The sequence below is a fragment of the Panthera tigris genome, chromosome D1, assembly GCF_018350195.1.
Source record: "Panthera tigris isolate Pti1 chromosome D1, P.tigris_Pti1_mat1.1, whole genome shotgun sequence".
Taxonomy (NCBI): Eukaryota; Metazoa; Chordata; class Mammalia; order Carnivora; family Felidae; genus Panthera; species Panthera tigris.
The window spans coordinates 91,531,455-91,549,527 of record NC_056669.1 but is presented as its reverse complement, the minus strand read 5'-3'; the positions used below and the strand labels follow the sequence as shown (position 1 = coordinate 91,549,527).

General features: G+C 36.5%; 1 pseudogene; it reads right to left on the bottom strand.

Moving 5' to 3' along the window:
* Nucleotides 1-17,518, bottom strand: part of LOC102949000 — a 31,160-nt pseudogene extending 13,642 nt beyond the window's left edge.
* Nucleotides 17,519-18,073: the final 555 nt, after the last annotated feature.

Sequence of the window (18,073 nt, the reverse complement as noted above, 5' to 3'; positions counted from 1 at the left end):
ACTTACCTCATAGTTTGTTGTGAAGAATAATTGAATGTAAGCTCATTTACATGAGGTTAGGAGCCTTGTGTAAAATGTACTTTTCAGGCTTCAAAACAACCCTAAGATATAGGCATTTTTAATCCTTATTTTAGAGATGAGATCACTGAGGCTTAGAAAGTTAATTAACTTTCCCAATGTCAAACAGGTGTGTGTGGCAGAGCAGGAAATGAAACACAAGTCTGATTATAAAGCGTCTGTTTAACCAGTATGATACATTTTAACCTGGAACTAGCTGATGTGTAAAATATCATATTCCCGAAAGTAGTGCATTATTTAATCAGTTCAGAAAACGTGGAATTCTATGAAATGAATTTTTCTTTTCCAAAAACTTGACATTCCACTGATTTCTTTAAATATATATATATATATATATATATATATATTATTTTTAGTTTCTTTTTAAGGGGCATCATAGAGTTCAAGGTTAGGTGGTTTACCAAAGATAACAGGGTATGGCAATGGTTGTCCTCATCACATCATATTAGTTATTGTTTATGAACATCTATTATATTTCAGCACTTTTCATGCACTATGTCAAGAACTGCGACAACAACATAACATAAATACCTATGTTTGCAGATGGGAACACTGAGGCTTGTGTAGGTTAAGAAATGTACTTATATTCATATACAGAGTGGCAGACTTGTGAAATAAAATCAGATTTAGCTCCCAAACATGTACCTTTTCTACTATGCAAAATTGCCTCTTATCATAAATTTCTGCCAGCAAGAAGAACAATATCCTCACTATGCTCATGACTATCTAATGGTCATGTTTTCATTCATGGAAATAACACACCTAGTGGGCCTCCATATTCTTCTTCACTTATTTTTTTAAATTTTTTTTAATGTTTAATTTTTGAGAGAGAGAGAAAGAAGGAGCGAGAGAATACAAGTGGGGGAAGGACAAAGAGACAGGGAAACACAGAATCTGAAGCAGGCTCCAGGCTCTGAGAGGTCAGCACAGAGCCGGAAGTGGGGCTTGAACTCAGGAACCATGAGATCATGATCCGGGCTGAAGTCCGACGCTTAGCTGACTGAGCCACCCACGCACCCCTTCTTCACTTATTTTAGACTCAATAATATTTTAGTTTAATTCCTTTATTTATTTATTATTGTTTGAACGAGGAGGACGAATTCCCATAACATTTGTCTTTGAAAGCAAAAGGGGCCTAATTTCCTGAGCTCTTGCAAACAGTGGGACTTAAAACCTAGAATTTTAAAAACCAGCATGCTCAGCTCTGGTAGAGCCCTGAGGGCATCAGGAAGGGAGTCCCCACCCTTAAAAGACAGCAAGACCAGGGCACTTGGGTGGCTCAGTCAGGTCAGCATCTGACTTCAGCTCAGGTTGTGACCTCACAGTTCGTGGGTTTGAACCTCACAGTTCATGGGTTTGAACCCCATGTGGGACTTTGTGCTGACAGCTCAGAGCCTAGAACCTGCTTCGGATTCTGTGTCTCTTTCTCTGTCTCTCTCTTTCTCTCTCTCTTTTTATTTATTGTTTAATTTACATCCAAGTTAGCTAGCATATAGGGTATCAATGATTTCAGGAGTAGATTCCTTAATGCCCCTTACCCATTGAAACCATTCCCCTCCCACAAACCCTCCAGTAACCCTCTGTTCTCTATATTTAAGAGTCTCTTCTGTTTTGTCCCCCTCCCTGTTTTTATATTATTTTTACTTCCCTTCCTCTATGTTCATCTGTTTTGTATCTTAAATTCCTCATATAAGTGAAATCGTATATTTGTCTTTCTCTGACTGACTCATTTCACTTAGCATAATAGCCTCTAGTTCCATCCACATAATCGCAAATGGCAAGATTTCATTCTTTTTGATCGCCAAGTAATATTCCATATATCACCTCTTCTTTATCCATTCATCTGCCAGTGGACATTTAGGCTCTTTCCATACTTTGTTTATTGTCGATAGCACTTCTATAAACATTGGAGTGCATCTGCCCCTTCAAAACAGCACACCTATATCCCTTGGATAAATACCTAGTAGTGCAATTGCTAGGACATAAGGTAGTTCTATTTTTAACTGTTTTCCAGAGTGACTGGACCAATTTTCATTCCCATAGTTTAATTCCTTTATTCCCACATCATCCATCCATCCATCCATCCATCCACCTCCATTTATCTTTTACTTTGCCCATCCGTTTAACAAATGATTATTGACCAACCTTCTCTGTGTTAGCACTCTACTTAGTATTTAGGAGGTAGATATTATTTCAATGTGTGTGTGTGTGTGTTTCCCTGATGGACCAGTTTTTATATAATCTGGATTCTCCTGAATATATTTTGCAAGCATAATTACTTTCTCTTCTGAGTTCTTTTGTTTCAGATTTTTCCTTTTACATGTGAAACGTTACAAACGTACATTCTGGTATATGATCTATTCACTTATTCTTTAAAGAAATATTCATCATGTGCCTATCCTGTATCAGAGATTCACTAAACCCTGTATATAGAAGAAAGAAAAGCAGACAAAATACTTTTCCTTCTATTACATGTAGAAATAACAGAACATAAGCCAGCTGTGTGGTGAGACTGTGTTAGGTGGGACAATGGAGAAAATTAAGGCCAAGTGGTAACAGGACATGTGACTAATATAAATTAGATGATCAGAAAAGACTTCTCCAATAGAGTGGTATTTTAACTAGTACCTGAAAGAAATGAGTCATACTAATGTTAGGCAAAAGCCTTTAAAGCAGACAAAGTTAGAGCAAAGATCCTGAAGCAGAGACTTCCTTGTCATGTTCAGAAATATGGCCATGTTCCCTGGAACAAGAAGCAGGGAGATAAAGTGGTAGATAATGGGGTCAGAGAAAAGGTGGGAGGTATTGAGGATGAAAGTCTAATCATTCTGGACATTATAAACCATTTTAAGACTTTGATTTTCGATCCAAGTGAGTTGAGAAGATGGTCAAATAATTTAAATTAATAATTTAAGATGCTCAAATAAGACTGACTTGGCTGGACTTCGATTTTTCAAATGTCATTCTGATGGTTGTATTGAGAATAAACTGTATAGAAACGCGGATAGATAAGAGACATGGGTGCCTTAGGGCCAAGGTAATGGTAGATAGAGACCAGTATACAGAAAGTGGAACAAAAAAGTTTTCTGCAGACATGAGATGTGGTGTGTGTGTCAAAGACAAGAGTCAGTAGTAAGTCCACATCTGGACTGTGTAGCTGAAAAGATGCGGTTGCCATTTACTAAGATGACAAAGACAGGAGATTCTCACAGGAAAAATCAGGAAAATCACAAGCAACACCCCTACTATATGCCAGCACTTTTTATATATTACCCCATTTAGTCTTTACATAAAAACATGCAGTTCAGTTATTATCCTCTACCTTTATAACAGAGGAAACCAAGAATAAGTGAGGTTAATTATTTTCCTAAATTCACACAATTAGGATAGCAAACCAGGACTCCAAATCATGTCTGTATCATCATAATGCCAGTGTTGCATTCATTATATGAGTCTATCTCTCCCACTACTTGGGATTATATAAATGTTTGCCTGGTCTTTTCCTGACTTTCTGATCCAACATTACAGTTGGATTACATGCCTTAGTGTAAATCTGGTTTCATTGTCATTTCTGGGAATGTTGTGTCCAAAGTAGATACACAGTAAGAGTTTAGAACAGAAGTATACCATGCCTTGACAAAGAAAATTAATTCCTATCATCCTGCTGGAAGCAAGATGACCAGTGTTGCCTCTGTGGCCATGATACGGTATTTAATTGTGTGAGTTTATCACTTAGAACAATATTGTTAATAATGGAATGTTGAAGTTGTGAAAATAAGACTTAGAAAACACGTGCATTGCACACATATACACAAACCAAATAAGAATCATTGAATATTAATGCTAGAAAGAACACAGCAATAACTATGTTATTATAGAAATGACAAAACAGGGCTCGGAATAATTAAACTATTTTTCAAGGTCACAATACTAAAGAATTTGGTTTCAGAGTTTCTTCATTTCTTTGCAAAGAGACATTTTGTGTTGCTCTATATCCCTAGTATTTAAAAAAGTGGATGAAAGTTTAAAAAGTATAATTTGGCAGCGTAGACGGCAAATATCAGTAACACAGGTTAATATCAGAAAGAAAAAATATGATGGATTACGTGTCTCAGAAACTTTTCTGCAAGGTTTGGTTTTCTTAGGATTAGAAATTTGGGTGGATTGGCTGCAAGTTTATCTAAGCGAATAGTATTTTTGTTTGGATAGCATGGCAACTTTGCTCAGGCAGTTGATCTCTGTGTCTCAGTATTCACCTGAAGTAAAATTTCCATAAAGGTTATTGTTTGAGAAATGGGTAGTTTGTTAGAATCTTTCAATTAGTAAGACATTGTTTGCTGATTCTGTGTCACTTGGAAGCTTCATTAACTCTTTCAATCCACTGGAGCCCTGTCAGGCAATAACTATTTCAGTGAATGAAGTAAACCCACTAGATTTTGAAAACCATTCAAAAGAATGACTCCAATGAAGAGCTGACATGAGATTCTTAATCTCTATCCCACACATACTGCTTTCTCTCATTGCAGATGTTTACACATAAAATGTATGCATAACCTTCTGATGTCAAAATCATGTTACTTTTTGAACCAAGTAAAGGTAATATATTTAATAGTTGAGAATTAGCTACTACCAGAATCCTATGTACACTCTCCCAACTTATTAGAACATTTTAAAGGCAATTGTATCTAGAAATGTGTGTGTTTTGAGTAAGACTCAAGGTTAAGTGGTAATGAATTGCTTATTAAAGCAAGCTCTTTCATGTGACATTAATACCTTTAATTAAAACTGGAACATTTTTTAAAATAATGGAAATTTCAGATTGTTTCACCACTTTTTTTTTGGCAAAAGTTCATGTCTAGAATGGAGGAGGAGGATTGTCTGAGAATTTAGTGATGTAAGGTCCTCAAAAAACACATTAGGTAAATTAAGAAAGGAACTGGAGACCTAACATAATAATTCTTGTGTGTCTAGACTCAGTTGTCTAGAATGGATGCTTGAATATATTTGAATCTTTCTGTTTTATTTTATTTTATCCTTGCGTTTTTTATGTCACTATCTTTAGGTTCAAGCTGTATGGCAAATTTTCACCATTAAATAGAAGTCATATAAATAAAGTCAGGTTTAATTAACAAATGCATATCTTTTATGGAACAAATAACTCATTCATTGTAAATTATTCACAAAGGGCATTCAGAATGTCATAGAAATTAATCATTATGGTTATATTTGTGTATATATGTGTGTTTGTACATATGCATGTGTGTGTATAAATATTTCTTTGACTAAAGCTCTGAAGGTTAAAATACTGTTAGTGGGTTTTTAAATAATATTTTTAAGAAAAGTGATTAGGAATACTGGAATATATTAAGCATCAACACTGCTTATTTTATTCTTTTAGGGTTTTGCTTATTGGAGCCAGACTTCCTGAGTTTGAAACTTGACTCCAATGCTCGTTAGCTGAGCAATTTTCTTATTCATAAATTGCTTCATCTTCCTAAAATGTTAAATGAAGGAGAGAATAATACTATGTCATAGGGTGGTTGTCATAATTTAGATAATGAATATATGTGAATTTCTTAGAACATTGTCTATAATTTAATACATGTGCAAATAATGTTAGCAGCTGTCATTATATTTTACTTTAACTGGCATTTGGCATTATTGTCTTGGATTTTTATAAAATATATTTGATTTGACTCTACTAGGTTATATCTTATGTTAGATTACAACTCTTCTATTTAACATCTAAGATATTTTATGTATTTATAAAAATATTTATTGCACAAATATTGGAAATAAATTTATCAATAAGCAAGAAGAAAAATACATAATCTCATCAACAAAAATGATCACTATTTATATCTGGTGATTTGTGGGTTTCTTTTCAGTCATGTCTTTCATTAGTATTTTACATAGTTTAAGTCATTATCTACATGAACTTTCATATTATAATTACCTAGTTAGCATTTAATAAAAGCATTTTGGTATATCATCACAAAAAATATTTTAATGTGTGCATAATATCCCATATGGTAAATAAAGCATGATTTAATCATATTTCTATCATTGGTCATTTAGCCTATTGCCAATTTTAGCATTAAGAGCAAACCTATCGCATGACTTTGTTACATTAATATTTGTTAAATAAAGCCTTGTTAAATAGTTCAGGATGTAAAACAAAAGACCACAAGAGAAATTGATACAGAGAGATTTATTACTCACAGGTCACGGAGGAACTATTAGGCATGTCAGGGAAGTCAAGGCAGGAGGTAGGCAGAAAGAGCCATAAGAGTTGGGCCACATGATCTTATTAGGGTCTTATTAGGGTCTGTGGGTGGAGTGTTTTGGGGTGCCCCAGTTAAGACCCAATTGGTCAATTAAAACCAAGAGTGGAGTTTGGGTAAACTCTAAGCAGGGGGTGGGGTCTTAGGGGCACACAAGGAGAAGGCCCAAGGAGGAGGGGAGACTTCAATCAGAAGGGCAATTGGGAAGTCATTTCTAGAACTTATATTTGCTTGTGACTCTGAGGGCTGTTATCTAGAGCATACACTTGCATGAGGGGTTTAGTGGCAGCTTAAGACTCCTGGGAAGTTACTGGCCAAACAAAATGGATGCCAAGGCAGCAGTACTATGGAGTAGCTTAGCTAAACTCTCGACATCCTAAAAATGGCATTATTACTCATACAGGTTTGTTTCCTTTTGTATTTTTTATTATGAAACATTTCCAGAAGATTACAAGGACAATTTATATAAATGCATGAGGAGCTCAAACTATTTTTCAAAAAAAATTGAACAAAATTTCAGTACTACAAATGGCATCTCACTGATTCCTGCCCATTTTTAGTGATACTCTAGAAAATTGTAATACTCTAAAGAAAATGGCAGATTATCCTTTTTTCTTGTTATGCAAATAGCACACATATCTAAGATAGAAATATAGATATAGTACAATAAAATAACACATGGAAACATACAATAAAAAGTGTCTTCTATCCACCCCACATTCCCAGAACCAGATGGATAACCAGAGTAACAGAAAATGACCTCTAACTCTTTATTTGGGAATAGCCACAATCTCTCTCCACTTTTCTTTTCCCTTGCTCCCTTGTCTGGCTGCCTAGCTAGCCATTGGCAGTGTGAGAGAACAGCCAATGGATAATGGGCTTCATCTCTGCTATGTGATTATAGACCCTGAAAAATTGCAGTCTGCACCACACCAATACAAGATGCTTGATGTGTTACTTCCCTAGCACAACTCAACAAGGTGACTGTCATCTCCTTTACACAACAAAGCAATCATCATCAACAACAAAACTGAATTGCTTGTCCAGTGTCACATAGTTGGTAAACAGAGGGCTTAATTTCATACCCTGATCACTCTTGCCCACAGCACCACGCAAGTTGGAAAATGTAATCACTGTATAAATTCATGAACTTTTTTTTTTTAACATTTATTTATTTTTGAGAGACACAGCACAATCGGGGGAGGGGCAGAGAGAAAGAGAGAGAGGGAGACACAGAATCCAAAGCAAATCTGCTTGCTGTCAGCACAGAGCCCGACGTAGGGCTTGAACTCACAAACTGTAAGATCATGACCTGAGCCGACGTCAGAAGCTCAACCGACTGAGCCACCCCGGCACCCCTTTGCTAACTTTTTAAATAAAAAATCCTATCAATCAATTTGAATTTATTTAGTTATTACTATGCTTAATAACTACGTTTATTTTCTCTTGTCTGTTTTTTTAATTTATGTGAAGTCATATAACATAATTTCCTGTTATAGATTTGAAATTCACTCTACTTTGTGAAATCTAAAGTTAATTAATGATGTAACAAAAATAACAAATCATTTTGATCCAAGGAGTTGAGTAATTAGATAAATTTAGAAAAGTTACAGAAATATAATTAATATTTAGTCTAGATTTCCCTAAGAGTTCCTAATTTTAGAAAATATGCATATGTTATCCAGAGATAAATTTCTACAACATAATCTATCTGTTATCCAAATAAAAATGTTGATATAAAAAAGTAACTCTTAAAAATCATAACATGGAGGTCCTAATGACTGGGTATTTAGTTCCAGTGACAGGGCTGTATCTAGAGACAGTGACGGGAATTGGGCTGAAAGTATCTCCTATACATGTAATGAACACTGCATTTCCAAAAGTTGCTATTAATCCTATGCTTTCAGAGTCAGAATTTTATGTACATTGAATGTTTTATTTCTCATATTTTTTATCGTACTAAGAACACTTAATGCAAGATCTAAGCGGTTAACAAAGTGTACGATACAGTATTGTTAATTCTAATCACAGTGTTGAACAACAGTCAGTCCTACTGAACAGCAAACTCCCCATTTCCTCCACCCCAGCTCCTGACATTCTACTACCTTCTATGAGTTTGACTCTTTGAAATAACTCATGAAAGTACAATCATGCAGCATTTGTCCAACTATGACTGACTTATTTCACTTCGCGTACCGTCTCAAGGTTCATCTATGTTGTAGCATGTGGCAGAATTTCCTCTTCTTTTTTTTTGACTAATATTCCACTGTTTGCATATATTACATTTTCTTTATCCATTCATCTATCAATGTAAATTGAAGTTTTCAAACATCTTGCCTGTTTTAAACAATGCCACAAAGAACACAGGAGTGCAAATAGGTCTCCTAGATTTTAATTCCTATGGATAAATACCCAAAAGTGGGAAGACTGTGTCACATTGTAGTTCTATTTTAAATTTTTTGAGGAAACTCCATACTGTTTATCATTCTTTTTTTTTTAATTTTTTTAATGTTTATTTATTTTTGAGAGACAGAGAGAGACAGAGTGTAAACAAGGGAGGGGCAGAGAGAGAGGAAGACACAGAACTCGAAGCAGGCTCCAGGCTCTGAGCTGTCAGCACAGAGCCCAATGTCGGGCTCAAGCTCATGGATTGCAAAATCATGACCAGAGCTGAAGTCGAATGCTTAACCAACTGAGCCACCAGGTGCCCCTGTTTATTATTTCTAATTTCATAATTCTACTTTCTGGACGCTATTGCTGATAAGAGATTAGAAGAAGCTGGATGGCTGTAACTGCTTTTCATGTTAAAATGACAAAATTTAGAAAAATTAGAAAAGAAATGACAAAAGTGCTATTTTCATTGTGGGACAAGCACTCATTCACACTTCAGCAGTTATCAAAAGAATTTTTTTCTTGCAGGGTATTACTAAATAAAGTCGGGGATTACTAATGTCATATAGAATAATTTTCAGTGGATGGTTTAAGTTCATAGTCTTAATGATTAGGCTATAGGTAGTAAAAATTGGAAAAATGAACTTACGTTACTAGATAAATTAGGCTGCTACACATCTGAAACTCATAGCAACAGTAAACTCAAACTCATATAAGTTCAGGAAGAACTAAAAAAATTAATGTATTTACTAAGAGGTATGTTTTTAAAGAGTAAAAACATCTCGTTTGGCAATAATGCATTTGCTAAATACATTATTAGTGTTCAGCGTACAACATTCCATGCACTTCTGTCTAAATATGCATAAATATAACAGCCAGATGGATTGTGCTAATGCCAGCATTGCAAAACATTACCTCAAGCAGAAGCACTCTATAATAACTAGATTAATCAGTAATTGCTTTGGTGTTCATCAAAATATCATTAATCCTTATAAATTAAATGGTTATTAATGCACATGAAATATGGATTTACAAAGAAAAAAATCTTTGTAATTAATGCCTTTATTGTTGTTCTCTGTGTTTACGAGTTATTTTAAAGGTAGGAATGCAACACTCTAGGTCCTTATAACAGGCACACTTTAAATCGGAGTATACAAGTTGTTTGTTTTAATTCCTCTCTGACCTCAGCCGCAGCAATTTCTTACTTGACACACCTCCAAAGGCAAGAGAAATAAAAGCAAAAATGAACTATTGGGACCTCATCAAGATAAAAAGCTTCTGCACTGCAAAGGCAACAATCAACAAAACTAAAAGGCAACCGACAGAATGGGAAAAGATATTTGCAAATGACATATCGGACAAAGGCTAGTATTGAAAATCTATAAAGAACTCACTAAACTCCACACCAGAAAAACAAATAATCCAGTGAAGAAATGGGCAGAAGACATGAATAGACACTTCTCTAAAGAAGACATCCCGATGGCCAACAGGCACATGAAAAGATGCTCAACACCACTCCTCTTCAGGGAAATACATATCAAAACCACACTGAGATACCACCTCATACCGGTCAGAGTGGCTAAAATGAACAAATCAGGAGACTATAGATGCTGGAGGGGATGTGGAGAAACGGGAACCCTCTTGCACTGTTGGTGGGAATGCAAACTGGTGCAGCCTCTCTGGAAAACAGTGTGAAGGTTCCTCAAAAATTAAAAATAGATCTACCCTAGGACCCAGCAACAGCACTGCTAGGAATTTACCCAAGGAATACAGGAGTGCTGATGCATAGGGGCACTTGTACCCCAATGTTTATAGCAGCACTTTCAACTATAGCCAAATTATGGAAAGAGCCTAAATGTCCATCAACTGATGAATGGATAAAGAAGTTGTGGTTTATATATGCAATGGAATACTACTGGGCAATGAGAAAGAATGAAGTATGGCCTTTTGTAGCAACGTGGATGGAACTGGAGAGTGTTATGCTAACTGAAATAAGTCATACAGAGAAAGACAGATACCATATGTTTTCACTCTTATGTGGATCCTGAGAAACAACAGAAGACCATGGGGAAGGGGAAGGGGAAGAAAAAAAAGTTAGAGAGGGAGGGCGGCAAACCATTAGAGACTCTTAAAAAAAGAATAAACTGAGGGTTGATGGAGGGTTAGAGGGAGGGGAAAGTGGGTGATGGGCATTGAGGAGGGCACCTGTTGGGATGAGCACTGGGTGATGTATGGAAACCAATTTGACAATAAATTTCATCTTAAAAAATAATAATTCCTGGCAATTTTCTCTGAAGCACACCTTTCCTTTAAAAGAATATGCCTCTGGTATCTTTAACTTGAAAAACCCTAAATTTATCTTTATTCCAAGTAACACTTTTTTTTCAATTGGCAGATGAGGCAAATTTCATGCTATTCAGTGACAGACATACCACCTTGCTTATAGATCTTTTAATTACCTTTATCCCTGTTTTTACATTTGCTTTTTAATTTTCTTTAATTAAAACATCATATATGTACAGAAAATTGCTTAACTTTAAGTCCATAGATCTATGATAATTCTCACACTCATGGAAATACCACCAAGATCAAGAAATAAACTGTTACCAACACCCAAAAAGATAGACAAGGCTCCTTGTAAACACTGCCCTCCTTTTCAAACCCAGAGAAAGCATTTTTCTGATTTCTAACACAGTATATAAACTTCACTTATCCTTGAACTTTATGTAAATGGAATTATAAATTAGGTGGGCTTTTTTAAAACATTTGATATTTTGACCACTTTTTCATTATAGTTTAGTATTGCATTGCATGAATATAACATGATTAATTTTTTCATGCTACTCTTAATGTATATTTAGTTTGATTCCCATAGGGGCTATTAAATCTGCTATGGCAATTCTTATACATGTCTTTTGGCCACAGGTGTACATATTTCCACAGAATACATACCTGAGTATATTTAGAATTTTATGTTTTTAATTAATTTATTTATTTTTGAGAGAGAGAGAGAAAGAGAGAAGAGGGAGAGAGAGAAATCAGGGGAGGGGCAGAGACTGAGGGAGAGAGAGAAAATCCCAAGCAGGCTCCATGCTGTCAGTGAAGAGCCTGATGTGGGGTTCGATTCCACCACCCAAGAGATCATGATCTGAGCCTTGTTCAAGAGGTGGATGCTTAACAGACTGAACCATCTGGGTGCCCCATAACTGAGTATGTTTGAATTTAGTAGATAATGCTAATAGTTTTTCAAGGGGTTGTACCAATAAATCCATCCACAGAAGTTAATAAGAATTATAATTGTATTATGTCTTTGCCACCACATTACTTTTCAGTCTTTAAAACTTGAACCATTCTGATGATCATGTGGTGGTATCTCATTTTAGTTTTAATTTTCACTTGACAACTAATGAAATAGAGGTCATTTTCATATAATTATTTGATGACGGTATCTCTATACAGTATCCTTATTTATACACAAAATATTTATATCTATAAACATGTATATAGAGAGAAATATTAGGAAAAAAGTAAAACAAAACAGCATCAAACCAAGTTGGTAATTTAATATTCTCCAATGAATATTTTATTTATGGAATGAAATGGAGGAAAAAGCACAGATATTTTGAAATATATTTATATCTATGGGAAGAAGTTGTGAAAATGTTTTAATCAGAGTATTATTCCTTAAACTTTTTTTTTAATTGAACACTAACTCCCTCATCTACTAGGACTCTGAGAAGTGGCTAGTGACCATGGGTAAGGAGGATGAGTAGGTTTTAGGCAGTATTACTCTATGAGATCTTCAATCTGATTCCCTCTGTCAATGACCAACAGTATCCACTGATGCTGGAAGAACTGAACGCAGTAGAAAAAGTCCAGGTTCAGGTGACTCCAAGAGCACAGTGGCCGTTGTCTTCATACATATCATTTTGTACCACAGCATGGCCACCTTTATTGGCCTGTCCATCAAAGTCAAGCTTTTGCAATCCCTTCCTTAGCATTTCAAGAGGGATGTCCACATTACACTAAGGACCCATGCCTTGGAGCACGCAGTGAACAAGCAGCTGTGGACAAGGAGTGGGTGGCAGCTGCACTGGAGGAGACCCATGAGCTAGAGGTTGTGAACTAGTGCCTGATGGAGACTCCTGAGTCTAGCTCTTAGCTCCCAGCCCTACCCATGGCTCATGCATGGCCTTCGTTTCTTGAATCGCTGACAGAAAGAAACTATTTTTAATTCTGTAATAAATCCTTAGTTTATGATTAGAAGTTCAAGTTTTGGGACCCTATTTCTTATAGGCTATTGTCCCTAATATTACTGCTTTGCAAGAGTTCTTTTTACATTCAGGATACAAACTCATTAGCAGTTACAAATGGGAAAAGTTTCGCCTTTTAAAATAAATTATTGTAGGTCAGTTAGATATTTGTATAGAAGAAGTTTGGCTCATAAATCATGACATATGCAAATAACAAAATCAGGAAGATTGAAGATCTAATGTAAATAATTGTGGGAAATAAAACAATACACTTTTGAAAAAATATAATGTAAATATCTATGGATTTGGAACAGTGAAAGTTTTATTAAGCACAACATTAAAAAATTGAAATTTGGGCAACCTTCACACCTATAGAGTTCCTTGGAGAAATAGGTAATTCTAGGACTGGAATAGTGAAAACACAAGATAAGCCTGGGGCATCTGTTAGTGCCAGACAGTAAGAAAGCACTAAAAAAATGAAAACAAATGAACACACAAAAACACACAACCAAGAGAGTATGTCAAAAGGGCACAGGAGCCATTTGAAAGAGCTCTCAATGACCAAAGCTGGAACAATTTGAGCAAAATAAATAAATATTGGCTGGTCACCCGAAGTTTAAAATTAATATCTGTGAGTCCATACTAGCATAAGTAAATGATAAAATTGGGGCATCTGGGTGGCTCAGTCAGTTAAGCGTCCGACTTCAGCTTAGGTCATGATCTTGTGGTTTGTGAGTTCAAGCCCCTAGATGGGCTCTGTGCTGACAGCTCAGAGACTGGAGCCTGCTTCGGATTCTGTGTGATTCTCTCTCTCTGCCCCTACCCCGGTCGCACTCTGTCTCTCTATCTATCTCAAAAACAAGTAAACACTTAAAAATATTAAAAAAAAATAAGTGATTAAATACATAAATAACTAAATGGGGTTTCTTAGTTAATTTAGGCTGCTATAACAAAAATACCATAAACTGTGTGGCTTATACATAACATTTATTTCTCACTGTTCTGGAGTCTGAGAAGTTCAGGATGATGGTGCCGGCAGATTCGGTGTTTGCTGAGGACTTCCAGGTTCACAGACAGCTATCTTTTCACCATGTCCTCACAGAGCAGAAAGGGCTAGGGAGCTCTGTGGGATCTTTTAGAAGAATACTAATCTCATTCATAAAACTTATCCATCCTCATGACCTAAGCACTTCCTAACGGTGCTACCTACAAATACCATCATATTGGATATTAAGATTTCAACATGAGTTTTGGGGAGATGAAAAAGTCAGGCCGTAGCATGGGGGCAGAAGAAGCACATTTCCTATGGAGAAGAATTCCAAAACATGTATGCAGATACTCTGCTCTCAAGGACTTGAGTATATTTCCCCACTCTTTAAATATGTGCTGCTCATACTGACTCCCTTCCAAAGAGGATAGCATGAAAAGGGAAAAAAAGAATTACTCTACAATGGAGAAAGCCAACAAATTTTAGCCAATGAGTCAAGAGTGTATACTCTTGATGTGTTAGAATGAAAATGGAACTTTACTTCTATGGACTTCCTCCAAAAATCACACATAATCCCAGCCTAATCATGAGAAAAACATGAAGCAAATCTCAGTTATGGGTCATTCTAAAAAATATCTAACTCCTCAAAATTGCTAAGGTTATCAAAATCAAGGTCTGAGAAACATTATGGTCAAGGCTCAGCACACATGTCAGATAAATGTACTCTGGGATCCTGCATGGGATCATGGAACAAGAAAAGAACATTAAGTAAAAACTAAGGAAATATGAATAAAGTGTGAATATGATTAATGATAATGTATCAACATCAGTTCATTAGTTATGACAAATGTACCATACTGATATATTTACAATAGGGAAAACAGGATGTGGGGGTATACAACAACCCTTGCAACTTTTCTGTAAATCTAAAACTATTTTAATGTAAAAATCTGATTGCAAATATTACAAGAAAGTGAAAAGTCTAGCCATCGAATGTGAGCATATGTTAAAATACACATAAACAATAAAGCCCTTGTATTTGGAATACATAATGTAAGTAATAATGTAAGTAATTTTTAAAAAGAAGCTTTTCTGATGTATAAGGTTATCCATTTTTAGGATACTGTTTGATTAGTTTTGACAATAATGTATGGTCATTTGACTAACAGAACAATCAACATTAAGAATATTCCAATCACAGGGGTGCCTGGGTGACTCACTCAATTAAGCGTCCAACTTCAGCTCAGGTCATGATCTCATGGTTCATGAGTTTGAGCCCCTGCGTAGGACTCTGTGCTGACAGCTCAGAGCCTGGAACCTGCTTCAGATTCTGTGTCTCCCCCCTCTCTCTGCCCCTCCCATACTAATGCTCTGTCTCTCAATAATAAATAAACGTTAAAAAAATTAAAAGAATATTCCAATCACTTAAATCCTTTTGCAATCAATGGCTTTCCCCCATCCTAACCATTCCAATGATTTTACTCATTATTTTTCTGTTTTCTCATTCATTGATATCTGCTCTTAAGTTTATTATTTTCTTCCTTCTGCTTACTTTGAATTGAATTCACTCACTTATTCTCATTTCCTAAGGTAGAAACTTACATCATTACCTTTCATCTTTTCTTTCCTGCTTTAATATAAACACTGCTATTAATTTCCCTGTAAAAATTGTTTTAGCTTGATACCACAAATTTAATTGAGTGTGTTTTTATTTTCATTTAGTTCAAAATATTTTCTAAATTTCTTTGTGAATTTTTTTTCTCTGTAACATATTCTTATTCAAAAAATACTGTTGAATTTCAAAATATTTCAATTTTGTCAGTCATCTTTCTACTATTGAGTCATTGTTTGATGCCAATGTAGTCAGATAACATAATCTCTATGATTTCAATCCTTTTAAAATTAATAAGACTTACTTTTATAGCCCAGGATATGGTCTGTTTGGGTGAATGTTCCATGTGTACTAGAGAACAGTGTGCATTCTGTGATGGGTAGCTGAAGTGTTCTATGAACATCATATTGCTTGCTCATGTTGTTCAAATGTACTATAGGATCATTGAATTTTAATCCAATTGTTCTTTTCATTACTGAGGGAGCAATGGTGAGATATCATACTATGATCATGGATTTTCTGTTTCTCCTTTCATATATTTTGATATTTTCAAATAGTGTGAAGCACAATTACTAGGCTTATACATACTTAAAATTGCTATGTCCTCTTGAGGAATTGTGCCTTTTATTAACATGAAGTATTCCTTCTCCCCCCACCCAGTAATATTTATCATTCCCAAGTCTAACTTTGTTAGTACAGTCCCTCAAGATTTATTTTCATTAGTGTTTTCATTGTATATATTTTATTATTTATATATAATCTATTTTATCTTTGTTTTTAAAGTCTGTTTTTGTGGGGAAGGAGACAAGATGGCAGAACAGCATGGAAGTTTTTTGTGTGTCTCACGTCCATGAAATACAGCCAGACCAAAACTAAGCCATCCTACACACCTAGAAAATTGATTGGAGGATTAACACAACAATCTGCATGACCTGAACCACAGAATTCAGCAGGTATGCGGTGTGGAGAGGTGAACTTGAGGAGTGAGAAGGAGCAGGAAGGGAAGTGCTTTTGTGAATGGAGAGAGGACGGAGACTAGGGCAGGGGAGAATACAGGAAAAGCACCCCTCCCCAAAAGCAGCTGGAGAGAAAGTGGAAAATTGGAAACACCCACAGGGACTAAACTAAAAAGGGATAAAGGAGAAAGGAGACGGTTTAAATTCCATTAAGACTGTAAACAAGGGGGACACAAAGTCTGCAACTCTGCAGCTCAATACCTGGCGGTGCTCTGGTGGGAAGGGCAAATCCCCAGGAGCAGATTGGGGTCCAGGAGGTTCTTGGGCTACACGGGGAGAAGCGGTTCCACTGCTGGAAGGACATTTGGTAGGGGCTGTGAGGCCACCTGGGCCCAGCAGACCCCAGAGAACAGCCACATTTGCTGGTGCTAGAACAAAGTCACTGGGGGTGAAGCCTGGTGCCAGATGTGTGTTGTGATTTTCCATAATCCCTGAGGTGCTGCTGCTACACTGTCTCGTGAACATTTTCTGGGGCGGGCTGGCACCTGGCCGCAGTTTTGGGGCACCGGCAGCAGCAGGGTCCAGCAAGCATTCCTGGGTGCAGCTGACATTCGGCCATTGCCCATTCGGCCATTGCTTGGTGAGACCCTCCTGCAGGGGGGTGGAACGGGTCAAAGCTGCAGTCCTTTGGAAGTAAGGGCCAGGGAAAACAGCCACATCTGAGACAAAACTCAGGAGAGAGGTACTGCTTGGGACCTGGTCACGGAGAGTGAAAAAGCGGGGAGTGGAAGAAAGCTGAAGACAGAGGACAGGTGCATGATTGCTGATCCGGGAGAACAGAGTTCCAAAACTAGAGACTGGGTATCTGGGTGGAGCCATTTTCACCTCTCCCGTGCATGCGCATACGCACCTACGAGCGCTGCGACACTCCACCCCCTGTAGGCTAACAGCGCCATCTAGTGGAGAGCAGAGCCCTTACATTGATCCCCACCCAACTGGGCCAACTTCACTCTTCAACAACACAAGTCTCACTGCCTGCTCAGTTTATGGACTATAAAGCGCTACATAGTCTGACTTCTAGGGAAAAACAAAGTAATTTCAGTCAATCTGTTGGGTCCATCTATTCAATTTTCTTTCTCTTTTTTACACTTTTCTTTTTCTTGAGTGCAGAAAGAGAAAAAATTCATTTTTATTTTCAATTTTTATTAAAAATATTTTTCTTTAATTTTTATTACTATATTTTTTTTTAATTTTTTTTTTAACGTTTATTTATTTTCGAGACAGGGAGAGACAGAGCATGAACAGGGGAGGGTCAGAGAGAGGGAGACACAGAATATGAAGCAGGCTCCAGGCTCCGAGCTGTCAGCGCAGAGCCCGACGCGGGGCTGGAACTCAGGGACCGCGAGATCATGACCTGAGCCGAAGTCGGCCGTCCAACCGACTGAGCCACCCAGGCGCCCCATTATTACTATATTTTTAAATTTTGTGTAAATTTTTTCAAATTCTATTTC